The sequence below is a fragment of the Emydura macquarii genome, unplaced genomic scaffold (assembly GCF_026122565.2).
Source record: "Emydura macquarii macquarii isolate MOO-44397 ecotype Brisbane River unplaced genomic scaffold, CSIRO-AGI_Emac_v2 contig_2308, whole genome shotgun sequence".
Lineage (NCBI taxonomy): Eukaryota > Metazoa > Chordata > Testudines > Chelidae > Emydura > Emydura macquarii.
Genome location: NW_027132445.1, coordinates 1,638,632 through 1,661,769, shown reverse-complemented (window position 1 = coordinate 1,661,769; position 23,138 = coordinate 1,638,632). Strand labels below are relative to the sequence as shown.

General features: G+C 41.4%; 1 long non-coding RNA gene across 3 annotated transcripts in view; it reads left to right on the top strand.

The window, feature by feature from the left end:
- The first annotated feature begins 3,705 nt into the window (after positions 1 to 3,705).
- Positions 3,706 to 23,138, top strand: part of LOC137161491 (uncharacterized) — a 38,361-nt gene continuing 18,928 nt past the window's right edge. For 2 of the 3 annotated variants that reach the window (XR_010922097.1, XR_010922095.1), the window contains exons 1-2: positions 3,706 to 3,779; positions 14,219 to 14,334. This is a non-coding gene — a long non-coding RNA (uncharacterized lncRNA). Of the gene's footprint in view, positions 3,780 to 14,218; positions 14,335 to 15,384; positions 15,442 to 23,138 lie in introns of those variants that run through there. The other variant, XR_010922096.1, reaches the window with a different exon arrangement.

The window sequence follows — 23,138 nt, the reverse complement described above, 5'->3', positions numbered from 1 at the left end:
ATTAAATTAAATTAATTTAATTAATTTAAAATTATTAATTTAATATAAAACCCCTGGTTTTTGTATTGTGGGAAAGGGTAAGTAATACTTTTCAATTTACTTTTTCATGATTTTATAGACCTCTTCATATCCACTCCCCATTAGTCATTTCTTTTTTCCTAAGATGAACAGCGCTAATCTTTTTAGTTTCTCCTCATATGGAAACCATTCCATACCCTTGATCATCTTTCTTGTCCTTCTCTGAACCCTTTCCAGTTCCACTATAATGTCTTTGAGAGGGGTGACCAGAAAGTCTGGGTGCAACATGGATACATATATATAGTGGTATGATGACATTTTGTCTTGTTTTCTATCCCTTTTTGATTGCTGCTGCTTGTTGAGCTGAAGTTTTCAGAGAACTATCCATGATGACACCATGATCTTTCTTCAGTGGTAACTGCTAATTTATATTCGATCATTATATATGTGTAGTTGAGATTATTTTTTCCAAGGTGCATTTCTTTGCCCTTATCAATGTTGAATTTTCTCTGCCATTTTGTTGCCTAGACACCCAGTTTTGTGACATTCCCCGTAACTTTTTGCAGTCAGCTTTGGACTTTTAACTATCCTGAACAATTTTGTATCATCTGCAAAATTTGCCACTTGAGTGTTCACTCCCTTTTCCAGACCATTAATGAATATGTTGAACAGCATAGGGCCCAGTACAGATCCTTGGGGGACCCTTCTGTTTATCACTTTCCATTATGAAAACTGACCATTTATTCCTACCCTTCATTTCCTTTATTTTAACCAGTTACTGATCAATGAGAGGACCTTCCCTTCTGTCCCATAACTACTTAATTTCCTTAAGAGACTTTGGTGAGGGACCTTGTCAAAGGCTTTCTGAAAATCCAAGTACACTATATCAATTGGATCATCCTTATCCACATGCATCTTGATACCCTCAAAAAAATTCTAATAGATTGGTGTGACTTGACTTCCCTTTACAAAAGCAGTGTTGACTCTTCCCCCAACATATTGCGTTAATCTATGTGTCTGATAGTTCTGTTCATTACTATAGTTTCTACCAATTTGCCTGGTACTGAAGTTAGACTCACCATCCTGTAATTGCCAGGATTTGCCTCTGGAGCCCTTTTAAAAAATTGGCGTTATATTAGCTACCTTCTAGTCATCTGGTACAGAGGCTTTTTTCAACGATAGGTTGCATACTATAGTTAGTAGTTCTGAAATTTCATATTTGAGTTCCTTCAGAACTCTTGGGTGAATACCATCTGGTCCTGGGGATTTACTGCTGTTTAATTTATCAACTTGTTCCAAATTCTCCTTTACTGACACATCAATGTGGGACAGTATTTCAGATTTGTTACCCAAAAAGGATAGTTCTGATCTGGGGATCTTCCACATATCCTCTGCAGTGAAGACCAATGCAAAGAATTCATTTAGCTTCTCTGCAACGGCTTTGCAGGGAAAAACAAGGACTTGCATGGGAGACTGAGGCATACTCTTCTTCTATGTGGTGGTCTTTTTTTCAGAAGGGGGGATGTGGTGAGGTTGCAGTGTGGGGAATAATGCCCATAGCTGAATCTTTTCTGTGGATAGAGCACATCAGACCCTATGGCTGTCACTCCTGCACCTTCCTCAAACTCCCTTGAAAGTAAATTTTAAAAACACATAAAATGACAATAAGAAAAATAGGGATTACGAATAACTAATATCGTGTGTAGCTATATATAAAGGAGAAATACATCATTAGTTCATAAACCTTTTATAGAGTGAAGACATGTAGTAAATGAATTTAATATGAAAGCACTGAAGCCTAAACCATTTACAAATAACAGTGGCTAAGTCAAACTTCTGAAGCAAATCCTACAGCTTTTACTTTCATTGGTTTCACTGGTAACTTAACCTGAGGGTGAGGTTCACAGCTCCTGTGTGCTGTGTAAAGGGGCTTTATAAAGCCCCAGCTATTACCTGGGGATAAATCCCCCTAGTGCAGGAATGGAGGCAGACAGCTGTAGGCTACCCTCTGAAGACTCCATTGCTAGCCCTAGTGTAGGGTGAATACCAGGGTGGGGTTGAGTAGCGTCCCAGCACTAAGTGCTATGGAGATTCTGGATGGCCACTGCTGCTCTTCAGGTGGCCATCAACAGGCTGCGGTAACTGAGGCAGCACCTAAATTACATGGGAGAAGGAGCCCTCTGTCCCCCAAAACAACTCCAAATATGGAGAGTACAAACTTATCTGAAAGCCACCTTATCTCCCTGGGCTGTAAGGTTCTGTGCTGAATCTCTTATAACCGTAGCCTAGAACAGAGGTCGGCAACCTGCGGCACATGGACACTGCTGCCGGCACTGGAAGAGGGGCGGGGGGTAAGATTGGGAATGACCCTTTGTTAAACTTGCCGACCCCTGGCCTAGAATTTCTCCCTGAGTATGTACTTCAAGTTTTCATCCTAGGTGAGTACTGCAGACCGTGCTTCAAAGCATCTGGCTTACAAATACAGAATACAAACACAGAAATTTCCGTATCAGGCTGTAGCATAAAAAAAAATTCCAAAAATCAAAATTATTTCAGGGACGTCTTTCCAATTAAGTAGAATACAGCACAAATCAGAAACCAGCTCTTCAGCACTGTGTCAATGCAGCTATGCTGATTTACACCAACTGAGAAGCTGGCCTGTTTTTTAAGGAATTAGGAGTAAATAAAGTCAAGGGGAATTGACCTAGAGTCCCCAGTGTCTGTCTATGTGAAACTCCTGCATGTTTTCAGTATGCGGTATTCATAAGCCGTTGCTTGATGAATATGGCCTGAAGTGATGAAGGCAACTTATTGTAATTTCTTTTGCTCTGCTTTGTTCGGATTTATTTCCTAGTCAGTCAGGTTGGACATTCTGCAGATTAAGACTTAGCACACACATTTAGAATCCATAGGCTAGTACTTGAGGGTGAAATAGGAACTGCTTTATGTTTCAGAGCAGTAATGACCTGAATGGCCAGAAATAACCACAATAACAAACTGCTAGTTTCCCCAGTCAGACACAGAGGGCTGGAACCCACAGTCTCAATGTAAGAACACGTCCCTTTTCTCTAATGAAAATCACATGGACATGAACTGAACCAAGGTGAGTTTATTTCTGTAACTTGGCTGATCTCCTTTTAAAACAGTCCACCTTAGGAAGAAATAAAACCACGTTCCTTTAAAAAGTGTTTGTGTGGATATAGAGTTATACAAGAGACATATTCAAACAGCTGAATTTTAATTTTATTTTAAGGAAATCATATGGATTATTCTTTTAACTTTATTGTAGTCAGCTTATTTGTATATAGTTGTATAGCTTATTTTTACTCATCCTCTTCTCCTACCCCTATGATACTCACACCCTTCTGTAAACTAATTGCGTAGTATACGTATCATTTTGTTTCACTTTGAGTTTTTTGGGCGGAAGCTCAGCTCAGATTGGCAGGGTTGGGTGGATATGGAGAGGCCTGTTCCCCTTTTGAAGAAGAATTCACTTAAAGAAGATTCTATTGTGTGCCTCTTTAAAGACTTCACCTCATGGCAAATTCCTGTTTGAAGCTGTAGCTTTCCTCTCTTTTTAGGACCTTTTGTATTCTTGACTTGCATCATATGTTAACTGTAAGAGACTTTCCTCTTTAAAGACTTAAAATGTCTTTTGCAGTCTGTTTTTAAAGGGAAAAGGCTTGTGAGGAATTCATGAAGAACTACAGAAGCATCCAAGGATGCTGAGACAGATATGCAATTTCCTGAAATATCCTTGGGTGAGCTTATTAAATTAAGTTTAAGTATCTTTTGGGGTCTGTTGTATTAAATAAATGGTTTCTGTATTGTGGGCTAGGATTGTATGTAGCCTCTTGAGGATGAGATGTGACAGATGCGACACATGGGGGTTCAGAGGATCATATTGAACAAAATGCTAGACAAGAATGGACTTTTGGAACAAAATGTGTCAAGTGGTTTGTTGGAGCAGTGTTTCTCAACCAGGCATATACGTACCCCTGGGGATACGCAGAGCTCTTGTGGGAGGTACTCCACTCATCTAGATCAATGTTTCTCAACCTGGGATTGTGATCCTCGGGGGAGGGGGGGGTCACAAATGCAGGGCTGATGTTAGCTGGTGGCAATTGCCTGGGGCCCCCACCACATGGGGCCCTGTGAAGCCAAGTTACCTGTAACAGCACTGTCAATTGGGGCTCCGGCTTCAGACAAGGCTCACAAGTGAGAAACAGGCCCAAGTGTCACAATGAAATATACATACAAGATTTATATTCCAATCAATTAATTTTGTAATTATATGGTAAAAATGGGAAAGTAAGCAATATTTCAGTAATAGAGTGCTGTGACACTTTTGTATTTTTAGGTCTGATTTTGTAAGCAAGTAGTTTTTAAGTGAGGTGAAACTTGGGGTTCACAAGACAAATCAGACTCTTGGGGGTACAGTAGTCTGGAAAGGTTGAGAACCACTGGCCTGGAGAAATCTTTGGTAGATGGTAAATGCAAAATCCCCACCTCCAGTTATGCAAAATCCCAGCCTTTTGAAGCTATGCCCTGAGGAGTGAACCATCATCTGCTGTTACCTTAGCCTCAGTTCAAAGATCCAAGCCGTATAAAGGAAAAACTGAATTATTCATGGTTGCTCTGGTTCTGAATGTGAGACAAGTTATGAACAAGTAAACCGAGTTGTGGGTTTTGAAGGACTGACACCAATCAGAGTCCAAGCCTGATGCTGGGGTGAGCTCTGGTATATAGCATGCATGTAGGTTCCTTTATGTTTAACATTTTCTCTGTAATGCTTTCAACATAAGAATAAATGCGCTTGCTTATAAAGAGCTTTAACAGCAAGTAATCACATTGTTCATAGCCTCTGGAGAGAAAGCGAAGTGCAGATGCTGGCCTTTTAGGCAGTCTGGCTTGCTGGGGAACTCAGGGAACTGTGCAGCCTGGAAAAACCACAGGAGGGAGAGAGATGTGGGTCTCTGCTTAAGATAGGTGAAAGCTGAGGAACCAGAAGCCTAGAGTGGGTGAGCTCGAGAGACAACGGAATGGGAATACAGGTGCAGTTGTCCTGAACTGTGACAGATGTGTCTATGTTGGCAAAGCTAATAACTCTGGTTTCGCAGCTTCACCAATACTAGCAATGGTAGTGTGGATAGATAGGAGTTAGACATTTTTACCAGGTCTTCTACCTTTCCAAGCCAATACCTTGTCCTCCAAGTCCCCCTTCAAAACGCACCTTTTCGGCAATGCATAAAGTACAAACTGATAATGGCGAATCAGCTGCAGAGCCGTGATCACTATTACTGACTGGCTAAGAACTGTTTGCATCCTATTATATTTGTTTGTTATCCTGGCCCACTTTTAACAGGTGGATAGAGACAGACATCTTGTCTTTTGGAGAGTAAGCTCTTTGGGGGCAGGGATTATCATTTACTATATATTTGTACTAGTACAATGAGGCCCAGCTTGGTTGTGGTCTTCAAGGATTTATAAAAGTTTAATAATAATAATAATTTATAATAGGCCTAACCTTGCTCAGAACAAATTTTGGGTTTTTCACTTCTATGGTTCTAAGTTCTAATAGCTTGCTTCCACTGAGAATTAGTGTGGCGCGAGCCAGGGTGTGGATCTACAGAAGACTAGCCTACTGTGCACAAACCGGCTGTGTGGACTCTGTTACCATGCACTAAAAGTTCTGTAGTGCTTTGACGTACTTGAAATGGCAGTAGGTCAAAGTGCACTGTGGAACTTCCAATGCACAGCAGCAGGGCCTACATGGCCAGTTGTTGTGCGGTAAGCAGCGCATTGTAGAGACTCAGCCTGCTTTGCCACACACTAGCTCTCGGTGTAGAGAAGCCCTAACACCAAAGTTTCAACCATGTGATGGCAGCTTGGTGGTTGTGTGGAACAAGTTGGTGGATGTGACTGAATGCCCCCTTGTATTCACACTCTACACACTGTTGTAATAGTCTTTGTACAAAATTTGCCTTGTGAGGTATCATTTGAAAACTAATAGCGCAGTGGCCAATATGATGATGAAATGTGTGTAATAACATTATATGTAAAGTTATAAAGATAAGCTGAAATTAGGCCTCAAATGTGTTTACCAGACAAATCTGGGTAAACAAGTTTCTCAAAGACAAAGGACAAGCTGATACTTCTAGCCAGTGGTCTAGATCAAGTGGCCGTTCTTTGGCCCTTTCACTTAAGAAAATTAAAGAAACAGCCTATGAACTTTGAGAGCAGATTCTGGCTTGAGAATTTGGCCAGCAACCTTACTGCAAACATGTGGCAAGGGATTTCCCCTTGAGCCAACTCTAGTTTAAATTTTAGTACTAGGAACCATTTTATTTTTCTATTTTTCTTGTGACCATTTGACTTTAATGCCTTGTGGTTTTAGTCACTTAAAGCCCATCTCTTTGTAGTTAAATACATTTGTTTTATTCTTTAATCAAAAATAATCCAGTGTTGTTTAAATTGTGTGGGCAACTCCATTTGAAGTAGCAAATTGTTGGATATTGTTGGCTCTTAGAGAGGCAATGGACCTAAGTATTGCACTGTCCAGGAGAGGGCTGGACAGTGCAGAACACACATTTTGGGGGGAAATTTGGGACTGGGAGTGTGTTGGGGTCACCCTGAAAATGGTAACCAAGGCTGATGGAATGTTGCTGGCAGACTGCAGCTATACGTAGACACTCAGGGGGTGACCTGCATGCTGTTTGGCTGTTTGTGAGGGGCCCAGGTTGGGATCTACAGCAACGAAGCATTGTGAGACACCTCAGGTTGCAGGGCAAGGGTGACACAGTCCCTCATTGGTCTGGATTGCACCCCAGAATGTCATAGTGGTACAAGTCTAACTTCCAGTAAATGTGTTGGTTTCTTAATACAGACACACCCTGGGCACTAATTGCAAAAGTTAAGTGCAGTTGTCACTAACTGACAACTTTGTCTGCTGTCTCCGAGAGAAGTTCTATGGCTTGTGTTATACACTCATATACTTGAAGGCCAGAAGGGACCATTGTTATCATCTAGTCTGACCTTCTGCACAATGCAGGCCACAGAACCTCACCCACCCACTCCTGTAATAGACCCATAATCTCTGGCTGAGTTACTGAAGTCCTCAAATCATGATACAAAGACTTCAAGTTACAGAGAATCCACCATTTACTCTAGTTTAAACCAGCAAGTAACCTGGGACCCATGCTGTAGAGGAAGGCAAAAAAACCTTGGGGTCTCTGCCAATCTGATCTGGGTGAAAATTCCTTCTTGGCCCCAAATATGACCATCAGTTGAACCCTGAGCATATTGGCAAGAACCACCAGCCAGACACTTGGGAAAGAACGCTCTGTAGTAACTCAGAGTCCTTCCCATCTCTGGCTGTTGGGGAGTTTTGCTACTAAAATGCAGAGGGGCCACAAGCCATTGTAGATAGTCTCATCATAATATCCCCTTCATGAATTTATCAAACTCAGTCTTGAAGCCAGATAGGTATATTGTCCCCACTGCTCCCTTTGGGACACTGTTCCAGAATTTCACTCCTCTGATGGTTAGAAACCTTCGCCTAATTTCAAGCCTAAACTTGTTGATGGCCGGTTTATACAGGTGGTCAGATTACATAATCACAATGGTCCCTTCTGGCTTTGGAATCTATGACCAAAGTATGAACAAGGCTGCAGAATGCATTATTTTATCACCTCTATGGGTGGAACTTCCTGGTCAGCTGCTGCTTGTGTTGAAACTGCTCCTTAGATAAAGGAACTCATTCTCCAGGGCTGTCAGTCGGGCATCTGCTAATTTCTGGGTTCTATGGTCCCACCCTCATCAGATGGGGTGTTCCTTTTATTGCTTTGGTGGGCTCTGCCCAGCAATCCTAAGTATTAGTATGGAATTTCAATATCTGTTTTTAAAGGGAGGGAAGGGATGGAGACAAAATGTATTATGTATTTGTACTGAGTGTGAACTTTTGAGTCTCCTTTGTTTCCTTAGAGGGGTTAAGAATATTCATTCATACTGGAGAGAAACTAACAAACTGGATTTCTCTGGTTATGCTTGGTCACATTGGAATCTTCAGCCATCAAGGCATCCTAAAAAAGAAAAGCAACACTAATATGTAACCCATCCTTCCATTGCCACGCAAAGAACAGAGCTGATGGGCAGAAGAGAGTGGTACTGATTAGATCTGCAGCTGTGATTCACAGCCTAGGATTATAGTTTCTGCAATTTGTTTGAGTTTGTACAACCCAAATATCAGATAACATTAAGGTTTACATTTTCCATGGAATGGTGTCTCAAGAATATATTGATTCCTGCAGCATCGGATTACTCCAGAGCTTGAGAAAGCCAAAAGGAGAATTATACATATTTTTCCTGCTGACCTTCGAGAAACAAGATTGTATAACCACATATAGAGCCCTGTGTAATCTTGAAGGGCCTGAATCTGAAAGTTGCTCATGAATTACCACAGTTTTTCTTTAACCAATTAAAAGGTGCCTTTGTGACATTTTAAGAGAAAAGTTTTTTTGTTTGTAGTCAGGTTGGTGTTTGAGAAGTGTCAAGTACAGGAGTGAGATGGGTTACTGCAATTCTATGTCCTTCATGTACAGCCCCTCTTCATTATCACAGGCCAGATTCTGACATTGTTACTCTCGATTTCAGGGCGCCCACATGGGGGAGGGAGGAAAGGGTACGATTTACTGGGGCCTGGAGGCCCTGGGGGGCCCGGCCCAGGCTGCAACCCCCATGGGTATGTGTGTGGGAGGGGGCTCGTGTAACAAGTTTGTACTGGGCCTGAAAAAATTATGCTTGGGTCCTGCTTGCCTGATCCAACGCCCATTGGCGTCAAGAGAATCTTTCATTAACTTCATCGGGCTTTGAGTCAGTGGCGTAGCTATGGGTGGGCCTGGCCCACCCACTTTGAAAGCAGGCCCACCCACTTGAAAGCAGGCCCACCCAATCAGATTTTAAGCACTTCATCCCATGTTTTTATCAGTCTCTGTAAAACTGGCTGTTTCACTTGTGAGACAAGGCTTGTGCCCACCTGTGTCAACCACAGGCCCTGCCAAAAAAATCAGTTCTGGCTATGCCTCTGCTTTGAGTCATTAGATCCTTACTTCAAAAACATTCCCATTGATTTCAATGAGTCTACTCACAGAAGAAGGTGCTACTCAACATGAGGATGGCTATCAGAATCGGGCCCTTTATTTTTGGGATACTAGTTGACTGTATTTTTAAGTTACAATGCAAACTATTTTCTGAAAGAACTGATTTTAGGGACATGAGATGAAATCTCAGATCAAATTTTCAAAGTTAGATGTTAGGCACCACAGTCCATGGGTAGGCACCTAATTAAAAGTGGCCTAACTTTCAGAGGTGCTGAACCCCTATATTGCCTACTGGATTCATGCTTGAAACAGGGAAGTCATTGGGAGCTGTGACTGCCCAGCACAACCTCAGAATACAGATCACTTTTATTTATATGCCTAGCTGTGGGCACCCAAGTTTGGCCTCAGATCTTAGTCTGTGGGTGGGTTGGTGGGTTTTTTTTTTGTTTTTTGTTTTAAACTTCTCAGCTGCTTTGCTTAGAAGTCATAAACTGCTCTTTGTAAAAGTGCAGCTGTGACTAGTCTATCATACAGTATTTTATTTTAAGATCGGACAAGAGCCAGAGCAATGTAACTCCTATTGTTACTTGTCATCTTGCATTAGTGAAATTCAGTGTGGGCAGTTGTTCGTCAAGGAGATATCGCATTATAGCTGCATACGTAGATGAAGGCTCCCCAGATGGACTGCAGTGAGAATTTCAGGGCAAAGATCAAGTGGCAGTTTTGCTCTTTGGAATTTGTATAATGTATAAGATGCTGCACTGCAGACCTGATAGTCTAAAAGGCAATAATGGTAATTGCTCTAGTTGGTCACATTATGATGTAATGGAATACGACACTTTTGACAAGCTGTGGCAGGAGTTAAGCAATGTAAAATGTCAACTTAAAGCTAATCCAAAATACTAAAGTTACAAAATACAAACTACTGAAAATGAAATAACTATAGAGACGAATGCCAAGGTGCTTGAGACTCTTATGTATTTGGGGTGCACTGAAGTTCAGCAAAATACCTTTAGATATCAGTGTCAATAAACACAAGTCCAGTGGATCTTGTAGTGAACTAGACATTGTGAAATTCCATTTATAGTGAAGCAGAACAAAATTCCCAAATGCACTACAACAGGTGCACCGCCCTTCTCGTTAGAGCTAAACTTGGGCTAAATCCTGTGCCTCTGGCAAGTTGGAGGAATTTCACTGGGCTAGGGATGGAAATTTTTCCCATTTCACCTTTGTTGAAGTTGTGGGTGGCATTCCTGTCTCCCTTCTCAACAAAGGACAATGGTCAATGGATTCTTGTAATGGCAGACCCTCCGTCTCTTCTTCTGCAACTATACTGGCTGCCATTCAGAACCCCCCTGCAGGGACAATGCAGGGACCTTGTGTAGGGAAAGGTATTACAACAAACAGGGAGTGTATGTCCCTGCCTCAGATTCCAAACTTTGGCCACTTCTCCACCATGGACTTGAATTAGTTTTGTTGTCGAGGGCCTTTCATGGCTACAGAGGAGAGAGCAGAATTTGCTATATAATGAAGTTGCTATGTGAAAAAAGATGATTTTGCTATACCTTTTTGGTGGCATCTCTCTGTGTAGATGATTATATTGATATCCCTCCCCTTAGTACCAGTATCTAAGTGCCTTTTCCTTGGTAGTTTAGAGATGTCCTGTAGCTATTTAACTACCTGAAAGGGGGTTCCAGGGAGGATAGAGCTAGGCTGTTTTCAGTGGTAGTTAATGACAGAACTAGGAGCAATGGTCTCAAGTTACAGTGGGGGAGGTCTAGGTTGGATATTAGGGAAAACTTTTTCACTAGGAGGGTGGTGAAGCACTGGAATGGGTTACTTAGGGAGGTGGTGGAATCTCCATCTTTAGAGGTTTTTAAGATGTGGCTTGACAAAGCCCTTGGCTGGGATGATTTAATTGGGGTTGATCCTGCTTTGAGCAGGGGGTTGGACTAGATGACCTCCTGAGGTCCCTTCCAACCCTAATCGTCTATGATTTTATTGGTTGGTATTCCCACACCCCAAATTCAGGATAGCTCCTGTTCCTCCCACAGCTGATTCCTCCTTAGCAGCAGTTCCAGTGTAGCCTTTCCTAATGACTTCAGCAATTACAATGGTCTTTTCCATAGCAGACTTTTGGTGTTCTGGGGAAAACTCATGCAATTATTAAACTGATCAGGATAGTGACTCTAGTGAATGATGATAGCTGGTGGGAAACTGAGACCAATCAAGTCACATAGACTCTAAGGTCAGAAGTGACCAGTATGATCATCTAGTCTGACCTCCTGCACAACGCAGGCCACAGAATCTCACCCATCAACTCCTGTAATAGACGCCTGGCCTATGACTGAGTTATTAAAGTCCTCAGATCATGGTTTAAAGACTTTAAGGTACAGAGAATCCACCAGCAAGTGAGGCGTTCCCCGTGCCACAGAGGAAGGTGAAAAATCCCCAGAGCTTTTGCCAATCTACCCTGGGGGAAAATTCCTTACTGACCCCAAATATGGCCATCAGTCAAACACTGAACATGTGGGCAAGTCAGTTCATGCCCTTGGTGAATTAATATGTGAAATAGTCTGGTGCTGTATTTGGCAGGAGGTTACACTGCTACTTCCCAACCCACTTCCCTGGCTAGAGCCCCAGCACTCAGAGATAGTAAGCCAGACTGGGATCTAATGACATCCTTTGCATAAAGCCACCCCCAACACACACAATTTGCTAATACGTATGTGATGAGAAAAACTGCCACGACGTCTTCTAGACAGTCGATAAACCTGACCTATATTTTTCTCTGTATATCAGTTCTGAAGGAACCCAGCTATCTTGAAATTTGGGCTGCAGGTATATAGCCAAATATTGAGCCTCTTTGCGTATAAAGGAGGGTAGGATGAGATATAAAATGTCCTAAAACTCCCTAGTCCTGCTTGTCTTTTGCTTATCTTTCTCTAACGTGCTTCTCTACCCTCACCCTGAGACAACCAAAGTTCCTTTTTTGGGGGTTTTTTTTTTTTTGGTTTTTTGGTCAGGCACTTCTCCTATTCATAAAGCATATATCATCCAATCAGGAAGCAGAAATAACACTGTAAAAATGACAAAATGCTCATATTGGACAAACGATTCATGTACTAAGATTTGTTTGCACAATTAATGAAGCAATTAGGAATGCTGAAACCAATTCACAGCAATAGCGACCTGCTGGCAGATAATTCATATGAAAAAGAAAGCTAAATGGACTGGAAAAAAATTGTTATGAATTATTTGCTCCAATGTATGTACTGCTGTGCTTTACTCCCACCCCAAGTTGTTACAGAAAAGTTGTATAGAACACATACATAGTACTGTGTATTTGAAATAAAACTTTTTGGTTTTGTTATTGGCTTTTGAAGTGTCACTGGGCTATTTCTTTTTAAAATAAAGTATCTGAGTAATCTTTTGAGAATTATGTACAATATTGTACAACTTTGTAAGATTATATGAAGCATCAATACATATTATGAAATGTGTTGTTTTCTAAAACCAAGGTGTCTCATCAGTGCTTTTTTTTTTTTTTAATTTATAGTGTGTGAAGTTTTTATTCTTTTTCAAAGTATTTTTTTTCCCCACAAAGTGTTGACAGTAACTAGGTCTGCAGTTGTCTTTTTATATATCTACTAACTGCTTTTCTTTGTAATGATGTGCTGTGTATGCTATGCGTGGGTCTGAAAATACAGCAATGTAATAGATTAGAGAATGTTGATGATTGATTTAAGAGACCTATTATTTTTACCACAGTTCTGCTAGAGGAATACCAGGGCTGCAGTTTTTAACCAGACAATCCACCGCTATCAATGTCTCTTTGTTAAGTTTTAAATAAACTATTGGAAAAACATCTCGGACAGCTTTATGAAGATAATAACAGCAATTAAATAGTGATTATTTGGGGAGAAACCCTCAGCAAACCACCGATGCAAATTTATCTGAGAGATATCCTTAGTAAGATATATAGATATAGATAGATATAGTGTAGAAAACATAAGTGGCTGAGGATCCAGAGGACAAATCCTTCCCTTGTTGGATTGCAGCTGGAGTCCAGCCACAGCAGGTGTCCTGGATTTGTGGTGGCATGCACAGACTCCCGTGCCTATCACCTGACCACAATCAGAAGCTCTATCCCCAGATTCTTGCCCTCATCTCATTCCATCTTTCTGACAGCTGCTGCACTTAGCTGCCCTGCTGTTTCCCAAGCCACCATGTAGCCCCCATGGCAACTGACACCAGGATCAGGGGTGGAAGGTCAGCAAAAAAAAAAATAGAGTTGCAAACTATAGCAACTGTTGAACGGATGCTATGTTGCTAATTCCATAGGTTCATAATGATCACCATATTTGGGAAATACTTTAAGGGGCACCCTCAGAAACACAAAATAATCAAAGTGGTGTGTGTGTGTGTGTGTGTGTGTGTGTGTGTGTGTGTGTGTGTGTGAGTGTGTGTGTGTGTGTGTGTGTGTGTGAGTGAGTGAGTGAGTGAAAGTTCCCTCTCCTCTCAGGCAATGACAAATAGCTAAAAGGCTCCCTAATTTCAGAACATATGGTCCTCTCTTAGACTGAGAGAATAATACTACTTGTTTGTATAATTCATTCCCTCAAGGATCTCAGATCACATTGCAAGTGACTAATAAAATCTTCAGACATTCTTGTGACATACGTAAGTAGTAGTATATCCATTTTACAGGAGGCTAGGCTAAGGCGCAAGGTGCTTGATTGATTTGCTGAAGTTCGTACGCAGAGTAAGTGAGAATGCTGGGAATGGATCCTGGGAGTCTGCCTGACTCCTGTTCCCCTTTTCTTTCAGTGTTAGACTCCAGTCCCTCTATAAAAACTCTAAAAATGAATCCAGGACTAGGGCTTCCAGGCGCTATGATAATACAAAAAATAAACTAATGAATTAATAAAACCTTGTCCTGGGTAGATTGCAAATTTCCAGCTTGATGTGACTTGTAGTTGTTGAGGCAGAGCATCATGAAAATTGGGTCTGTAACTTGGAATAGCCACTGTTGAAATGGCACCCTCCAATACACACAGCAGTCTAAATCACTACTTATTTTGCATTCCTTCTTTACTCAGGCAAACTCTCATTGACTTCATGGTATTATCCTCAGTGCTTCATTCCCTCCCCAGGGGAATAAAATCAAACCAAGCACTACTCGGAGTGATGGCTGTCTGAGCACTACTATTCAGTGGTAAGTATATTCTGCATTATACCATGTAGGCAGCGAGCTAGTGTAGCCAGAGCAAAGAATAACAGCAGCCTACTTTCAAGTATCTGATGTTACAGTTCTACATTCTGAAATTGGTTGCAGGCAAGAGGACTATTTTATTGCGGGAGCAGTAAAAAAAAAAAAAGGAATGCGGTGTTGTGTTTAAAGCAATCAAGATTCGTTGGTATCAGTTACTGATGAGTCTGTGGCCAAGAAAGTGATGAGTAACTGTTAAAACAAAACTGCAGTGACAAACCTCAGTGGGTGACAGGCAATCAACATGAGTTTTGCTTGATCTGGAAGGAGTAAAAATTTCAATAAGAACCTTAACATTAGCTCCAGCCAGAGGGTTGCATGCCCCATGCCCAGACAGAAGTTTACTTCCTGCCACCAACTGAGTATTGTTAATGCCGTTTTGTTTTAACATTTAGTCATCACTTTCTTGACTGCTCTTTCTGCAGTAGAACAATTCAGTCTAACACCAATCAGTTCCCTTAAGAATAATGTTCAGATATCATTTGAAGGAAGATTTAAAGAGTCTCTTCTGCAATAAAGAAGACTAATTCCTATCACTTTAGAAATTTCTCAGATGAAATTCTGTGGTCTGTGTTATACAGGAGGTCAAACTAGATGATCAAAGCCGTTCCTCCTGGCCTTAAAAATCTATTAATATGTTGTTCTTTGCTCTAGCTGAGATAGCGTACTGTCTACCTGTTGTAATGCCTTGCATGCTTTTCACTTGAAATACCAGCATTCTGCTCTCTGTAACTTAGAGCACTGTTTGATTCTATTTTAGGCCATTGGGAACGGTTGTTTTTATACATCCTCTTTGTGCAATAAGGATACCTTCATATATTGTGATTTCATGCCCCCCCCCCCATCCACAACCCTTGTTGCGACTAAAATCTCTCTGGATGACGTGCTTTGGACGGCATTCCTTTTTGCCTCAGTTCCCGATCTTCAGCTTCTCTTTCCTTTTTATCTGTCTTGTCTACTTAGGTCCAGATTGTGGCCTGCCCTGCATGTTTACATAGGGGAGTAAGAGAACGTAACATGTCCCCTTATTTCCGTTCTCCAGCTACATCTACTGTGAGTAACAGCGCAGAAGGGAAAGCGGTTTCCATGTGACTATTATATTCCTCACCCCTGCACATGTGGGTAGGAAGAGGGCAGAATCTTGACTCCTCCCCACTCTGCATAGGCCAGCTCAGTTGTGCCAGCAAACTGGGGGGGTGTTCTCTGTACTAGGTATAGGGCTTGGATCAGATACAGCCACTATCATCTCACTCCAGAGCAAGGGGAAACTGGTGAGCAAACTGTGGCTGAATCACAACTTACTGGGGAGCTGCTCTCTTCTCTGGGCAACACAGCTCTTTGTTGCCCCATAAATGCAGATTGTGGAAAAGCCACAGTTTAGCTCATTGATAGAAGCTTTTTAGAGGTTGCACCTGTCTCAGGGTATGTGTTTATACGGTGCCCGGCACAATGAGGCCTTGATGTTGGTTGGGTATTGTAATTGTTTCCTGAGTTCCATTTTTGGGCCTGTCTCTATTTGACTCAAACGTTTTCTTCTTTAACATCAGCCACAGACTTTTCTTTATTTATTTCCCTTGATATTAAACTATGATTACTAAAATTGCTGCCAGTAGGTCCTTTTATAATTCTTCAGCTTTCATAATATCTTTAATTTTCGGTCCCAATTTCCTTCCCCACTGTTAACACCTGCTATCTTTAAGTGAAAAATGTTACAGTGAAGCTCTATTGAGTAAAGTAGCTATGGCGAGCTGAAATGTCCTAATCAAATCTCACACCTAACATGGAGCTTGGTTAGCAAGGTAATTTGAAAGTGGTGTAATGCACTTGTTATTCAAATGATGAAAAGTCATTCATTATTCATTATCCTACATTTCAGGAAACTTGGAGACAAACAGTGGGAATTTATGTTAGATTGCACTTTGGGGTTCTCTGTGGAGTATATGTATCTTAAAGGAGAAGGAGTTATCAAGAAAAGGAAAGGAGCTGATCTGTAGTTGCACAGTTACATGTTTCATTTAAAAAAAAAAAAACCTGAAGAATTTGGGTGGATGGACCTTCAGGAATCACCTTATTTCTCACTAAACTTGAGAGGATTATAAACCTTGTATTTACCATGTAGGTAATCTGTTCCTTGATGCTGTCTTAAATGTATGAGGCCCAAATGTGCTGTTCCTGAACAGCAGGCCTCCATAACTTCCATTTTCTTTAATAAGCAGTGTCCTGGGTCCTACTGCAAGTAAAACCTACCTCTATGTTGTGACTTGAATTCTACCTAAATAACTGTGCCCTACTTCTAATCTTGCTTACATGAGTGTAAATCGAATGTAAGCTGGCAGACATCAGTTATTGCTTTTAAAACCAGTGTACTTAAGATCAAAATCATCCCTGATGAGCCAAATTCTGCTCAGTGTAAATCTTGAGTAAGTCAGTTGACTTCACTGGAGTTTCTACTGATTTATTCTAGTGTAAGTAAGAGGAGAATCAGGCTTTCCTTTTGAGAGTTCTCCTTGACCCCTTTTCCAGTCCCATGGGACACCTGGTAATGTTTGCACTTTTCTAATCCTGGGTTTGGGTGGGGAAATTCAGGTTAATTATCCCATCCTGGCTAATGATCAGACCCAGAATATGCCTTGCTTGGAATGGGGAAGGTTCCCCTAGATACCACAGGGATGGGGATACAAGGAACTGAATAAGACAGAATAGCACACAAACAGGAGAGGAGGTTGTCACGCTGTCTGGAGTGGGTCACAACTTTGAGTGCCTTCCTCGGGACAGATTGTCAAAAACAGGTACCCCAAACTGGAGTTGTGTTCTATAATTAGATTCCATCAACCCAGTAACGAATGTGAATTCCCAGATCCCTACGAGAGTCTTACCCTGGAGTAACGGACAGTGGACTCTTCACTTTACCTTGCCACCCAGACAAACTGGCCTTAGTGATAAATGGTCACTTTACACACAAAAAATCACACCACATTCAGGTTGCTTTCAGTCCCAGATCAACTGGACCCCTTGATCTTACATCAAAGACAACACCTGTAGCCAATCCTGTAATAAACTCGCTAAAGGTTTATTAACTAGGGAAAAGGAATGAGAATTATTTACAGGGTTAAGCAAGCAAACATATACACATATGAGCTACCACCATCCAAATCCTAAGAAAGACTGAGTTGTAGTGATCTGTCTACTCAAGGTGTCTTTCAGGGCAGCTGCAGGAAGCAGCCCATGGGGATCTCTGGCTTCAGTTTAGAGTCTCTTTCCCTTTGAAGTTCAAACAGCCAAAAAGATGCAGTTCCTTCTTGTCAGGGATTTTTATTTCCAGAGTTCAAGATAATGGGAAGAGTTCACGTGCACGTCCCCTCTTCATGATGGGGCATGGGGGGGGCGAGACCAATCAACAAAGTATTTTGTCCTCTAATGTTCCACAGTGATTTGCAATAAGAGCAAACACTTAAATGTTACCTTATACCATGGGCTATTGATATAACGTGAGATTAATGCATGCAGCAACATACAAACATTTCATAGAATCTAAACACTACATACATTCTTGGAAGACTAAGGCCATGTCTACCCTAGAGAGCTTTCAGCGGCATAGCGGTACTGATGCAGCTGTGCTACTCTAAGATCACTCCTGTAGTCACTCTACGTCGATGGGAGAGAGCTCTCCCATTGGCATAATACAACCACCTCCATGAGCAGCGGTAACTATGTTGGCGGGAGAAGCTCTCTCACTGACATAATGCTGTCCACATCAGTGCTTCTGTCGGTGTAACTTATTTTGCTCAGGGGTAATTATACCGACAAAAATGGTAGTTAACCTGGTCTGGTCTCCAGCTATGAAGTTGTCAGTTCTTAGCTAGTGCCTGCACCCTGGGCAAGAGCTGGCATCTGGCCTGCCAGTGTCACAGAGGTGGCAGTTGGAGGCTGTCCAGTATGAAACTGGCAATCTCAAGAAGCAGGAGAATGGAACGTGATGTTCAAATAGTCATGCTACCCGTTTCCTATTAATCCATGCATTTCGTAGCCCAACCATGAGTTTGTGTGCTAGTACTGGCTATTCTGGCTGGTACTCTAATGACTTGATTCTCCTCTCTGTCACACTGGTGTAGATTAGAAGTAACTGCCCTGAAGTCAACTGAGTTACATGGTGATAAACTTGTGGGAGATTAGGATCAGACATCAAACATATGTCCAGTCCTGTATTCAGGCAAAACCTCTCATTGGAGGTTGGATCCTAAATTAGTAAGCACAAAATCCATGCATTTTTAGGCAAAATTTTCATATCCATTTTTGTATTCTGGTAGCAGCTAGGGGAGTCTCAATTACAGATCACAGCCCCATTGGGCTAGGTGCTGCACAAGTAGCAAAGAAGAAAGGCCCTGCTCCAGAGAGCATACAATATAGTTGTCAGACAGCACACAATTAGGTAGGTGACCTTCAGACAAATGGAAATGGAGGGTGGGTTGGGAGTGTGAGATAATCAATCAAGTGAATGGAATATGGCATAAAAAGAGAAGCCCTTTGGGAGTAATTTCTAGGCTTCATCCCAGAGGTAAGCTTTAAGAAGGGATTTAAGAGGATAAGATGGCACCTTTATGGAATTTGGAAGAGAGTATTTTCACATGTGTATTTTCACATAGGAGCAAGACAGGAAGTGCTTGTGAGTACAGGGGGCAAGGGAGGCTGATCTTATTGGTAGAGTAAAAGTGGGAGTGGAAGGCTCAGTAAGATCAGATAGATAAGGCAGAGTTACATGGTTAACAGGTTAAGGGCCTTGGAGGCAAAGATTAGAACAAGTGTGATGTGGTAGGGGAAAAGGAGTGATCTTGTTGGAGTAATGAGCCAGGAAGATGATCCTAATAGCAACATTTGGAACCGATGGAGTGGGGGCATGTGGCTGGTATCAAGGCAAGAGAAGCAATAAAATAGCCTTCCTCAGCCCTAACATTTGTGAACAAAAGTAGAGAATGTACAAAGTACATTTGGCCAAATGGGTATGAGTTAGTCCATTTCCATGTAGGATGTGATTCTGACCTAACACTGGTTTATTCTAATGTAGCTCCACTGGTGTCAGTGGAATATTGCTGAATTACACCCATATAAGTAAAAGGCAGAGTAAGACCTGTCAATTCTCTACGAGCATTTTTAATGCTCAGAAATTGCACATAGTACTGAGGGCCTTTGAAAATTTGTGTCTGTTTCTCAGGGTTAGACTGCTGGGCAGAATCCACACCTATTAAGCTACCAGAAGATCCTCTATTGAATGAAGAATATGCATAAATAAGTAGAAAAATCTCAGGTTAGAGCTTTAATGCAAATGATGAAATACTGTACGTGTTTGAGAGGAGGATGGTAATAGTGTATTTATTTAATGCCAAATCGCTGCAGATCAACCTTTTTTTTTTTTTTTTTAAATCAAAAAGGGATCAGGTAATAACTATGCTTAGCTATTTTGCACGCATGGCTTTTATTCATAGAAGAGATGTAATAATCGGTTGGAATACTTCTGCTCAAACAGAAATGAACGCATGCAAAGGGGCAAAATGTTTGTAAAATAGTAATATTCAGTCCTGTACACAACAAATATATCAAGCATTTGCTTATGTCTGCCTCACCAAGTAACTGTGGATTAGTGGGGTATTAAACTCCAGTTTAAGAAGAATCTCTCACTAAATTTCCCTGTTTTTAAGGCTACCGCTGAGAAGACAGATCTGTAACATTCCACCTGTGTATAAATCGATTCCAATCATCATTTAGAAGGTTTCAGGCTGCTTCAGCTGTAGGATAGCACATACAGCAGAGAAACTTCCCCTCCCTCCCCCCCATCTATTGACAGGTTTATTATGAAACATAGAGCGTTTACATTTAGGGTATTCATCCCAGTGTGTCATACACATGGCTCTGTTATCTTGGCTGCAAGCCCATTGTAAAACTCTCATTATGTGCAGCAGTGTCCCTATCACAAACAATGGGCCGCCAGCTCCTGTAGATAAGCTTTTTTTGGATATAAATTATATTCTAAAAAAAGATTGATGATTTCCTACTTCCTTTTAAGCTGTATCTGCATTAAGAAAATGTGCCAAGTTCCTCATTTCAAAGCTCTCCCACTTCTCCTCCCACCCTGCTCCCAAATCCTCTGATTCAGCTATGGACAAGGTGAGAGGTTAGAGGCCTCGTTGTTAATGAGAGAGGCAGCCTCTGATTTTCACACTAATTGAAGCATTTACATTTTTTCCGCAGAACTAAAATGCAAAACTAAAACCTTCCTTGGAGATTTATAACCCCACAATGGGTTCTCTTACCCCACACTCCCTTAATTATCCCAAATTATCCTAACTCTCATGAAGAAGAAAAATTAATATTAATATTCCATTTAGAATCTACTCTAAAATGTGGTAGAAAATGGAGGCAATAATAATGATAAAGAGGGTAGCTGAGATGATTTGGAATATATAATCTTCTCTTCATTGCAGCTTCTTTATACTAGAGTAAGCCAGGAATAGTTTATCTTGCATTCATTTAGCAGAGCAGCAGAGCAATTTTTGTGCTGCATTGATTTTCAGTATATAAGTAAAAGCTTGGTAAAATATTGCCCTGTCCATTAGATACAACATTTTGGCTTCCAGCCTTGATCAGAAAGCATTTCAGGGTAAAGGAAGTCAAATAGCTTGTACAGAAGAGATGTGAGATAGTTTGTTTGTGTTTGTATGCGGTGCAGGTCATGGGGTGAGGATCATTTCTGCATTGTAGATGAAAGAGAGCAAGAAGAGAAGAGCAGGTATAAAATGAAGATGAAATGAAGCAGAAATTATAATTTATGTTCAGCGGATGAAAGAAAGGAGAGATTTATAGCTATTGGAAGTGCAAACAGTGGGGTCAAATTAATCAGAAACTGCAAATGTTCCGTCCATACATAATGGACCTAGACACAGAGTGTGTGTGTGTGTGTGTGTGAGAGAGAGAGAGAAAGGGAGGACCTAGAGACTGTGTGTGTGTGTGTGTGTGTGTGTGTGTGTGTGTGTGTGTGTGTGTGTGTGTGTGTGTGAGAGAGAGAGAGAGAGAAAGAGAGAGAGAGAGAGAGGTAGACAGGCAAAGGTATAAGGCAAAGATGTGAAAGACAAAGAGGATTGTTCTTGTAATAAGCTTAGCTGTTTGTCCAAGTAACTTCTTTATTTTAGACAATGAAGCCTGAGGACATGGCAATGTCAGCAGTAGCTGTTGGTTAGCTTCCCCACAATACATTACACATTTGTAACATGCCTTTAATAATCAGATGGTTCCATACTGGCACCCCAAATCCCAGCTTTCCTTCCTCCAAATGTTGGGGTTTTGGTTTGATGTTCAGACTGTATTTGCTCTTGTGGTTTTAGTTCCAGGTCACATCCTTCAAGTGACCCTCTTTCCTGGATTGGTTTGGAAGTGGACCAAGATGTCAGAAACCCTGTGAGAGCAATTCACAGGATTTTCGCTCCGTTGACTCTGAACCCAAACCTTAGTTCACGTTCAACTTCAGACATAGCCCTGAGCAGATACAAAATTTGTAACCACATCCAATCCATAATCCTCAAACATGGTCCACAGATATCCGTGGATGTGGATATCTGCATATGTAAAGATCCGCAGATATAAAGTAGATATCCACAGATTTGCAGGGTGCTATTCAAATGTTCATCATCTGATCATCACCTCCGGGTCCCCATTTCTCATTGTTATAGAAGCTTTCAATGCTTGGTTCCATCACAGAATCATAGAAGATTAGGGTTGGAAGGGACCTCAGGAGGTCATCTAGTCCAACCCCCTGCTGAAAGCAGGACCAACACCAACTAAATCATTCCAGCCAGGGCTTTGTCAAGCCACACCTTAAAAACTTCTAATGATGGAGATTTCACCACCTGCCTAGGTAACCCATTCCAGTGCTTCACCACCCTCCTAGTGAAAGAGTTTTTCCTAATATCAAACCTAGACCTCCTCCACTGAACTTGGGACTGTTGCTCCTTGTTCTGTCATCTGCCACCATTGAGAACAGCCTAACTCCATCCTCCCTGGAACCCCCTTTCAGGTAGTTAAAGGCTGCTATCAAATCCCCCCTCATTCTTCTCTTCTACAGACTAAACAAGCCTAGTTCCCTCAGCCTAAGTCCTGTTCTCCAGCTCCCTTATCAGTTTTGTTGCCCTCTGCTGGACTCTCTCCAGTTTGTCCACATCCTTTCTGTCGTGGGGACCCCAAAACTGGTTCATTAGACTTCTTTTGAAACCACAGAATTCTAAATAACACTTCTCCTGTGAGCGTCTTGGACCACACCTGCCCTGACATTACACCTTCACATTTATTATCCTTTGTAAATTATGTCTCATTTTTCCTGTGTTTTTGGTAGAGTTTAGTCCTGTGCATAGATTTAGATTGTTAAGGCCAGAAGAGACCATTAGATTATTTAGTTGGACCTTCCAGGAAGACACCTTGCTGCACCTTTCTTCCTATTCTATATTCCCCTCCGTTCATTGTCTTAAAATAATAACTTCACCAGCATACTTCTTGGGTGATTGAAGGCACTAATCAAAATGAAGCCTGTCTTGGTCGCTGCTATACACCATCACGTATTGTGCTTAATGACTTTGGGAGAAGCACCTGTTTGTATTTTAAAAGAAAACCAATAAATAATGTTAATTAAAAAAAATGGTGGTGATAGACTTGAGACCAGCGGGTCACTGAAAAAGCAAAACTTTATTGCTTTGTAGGCTGAAAACATT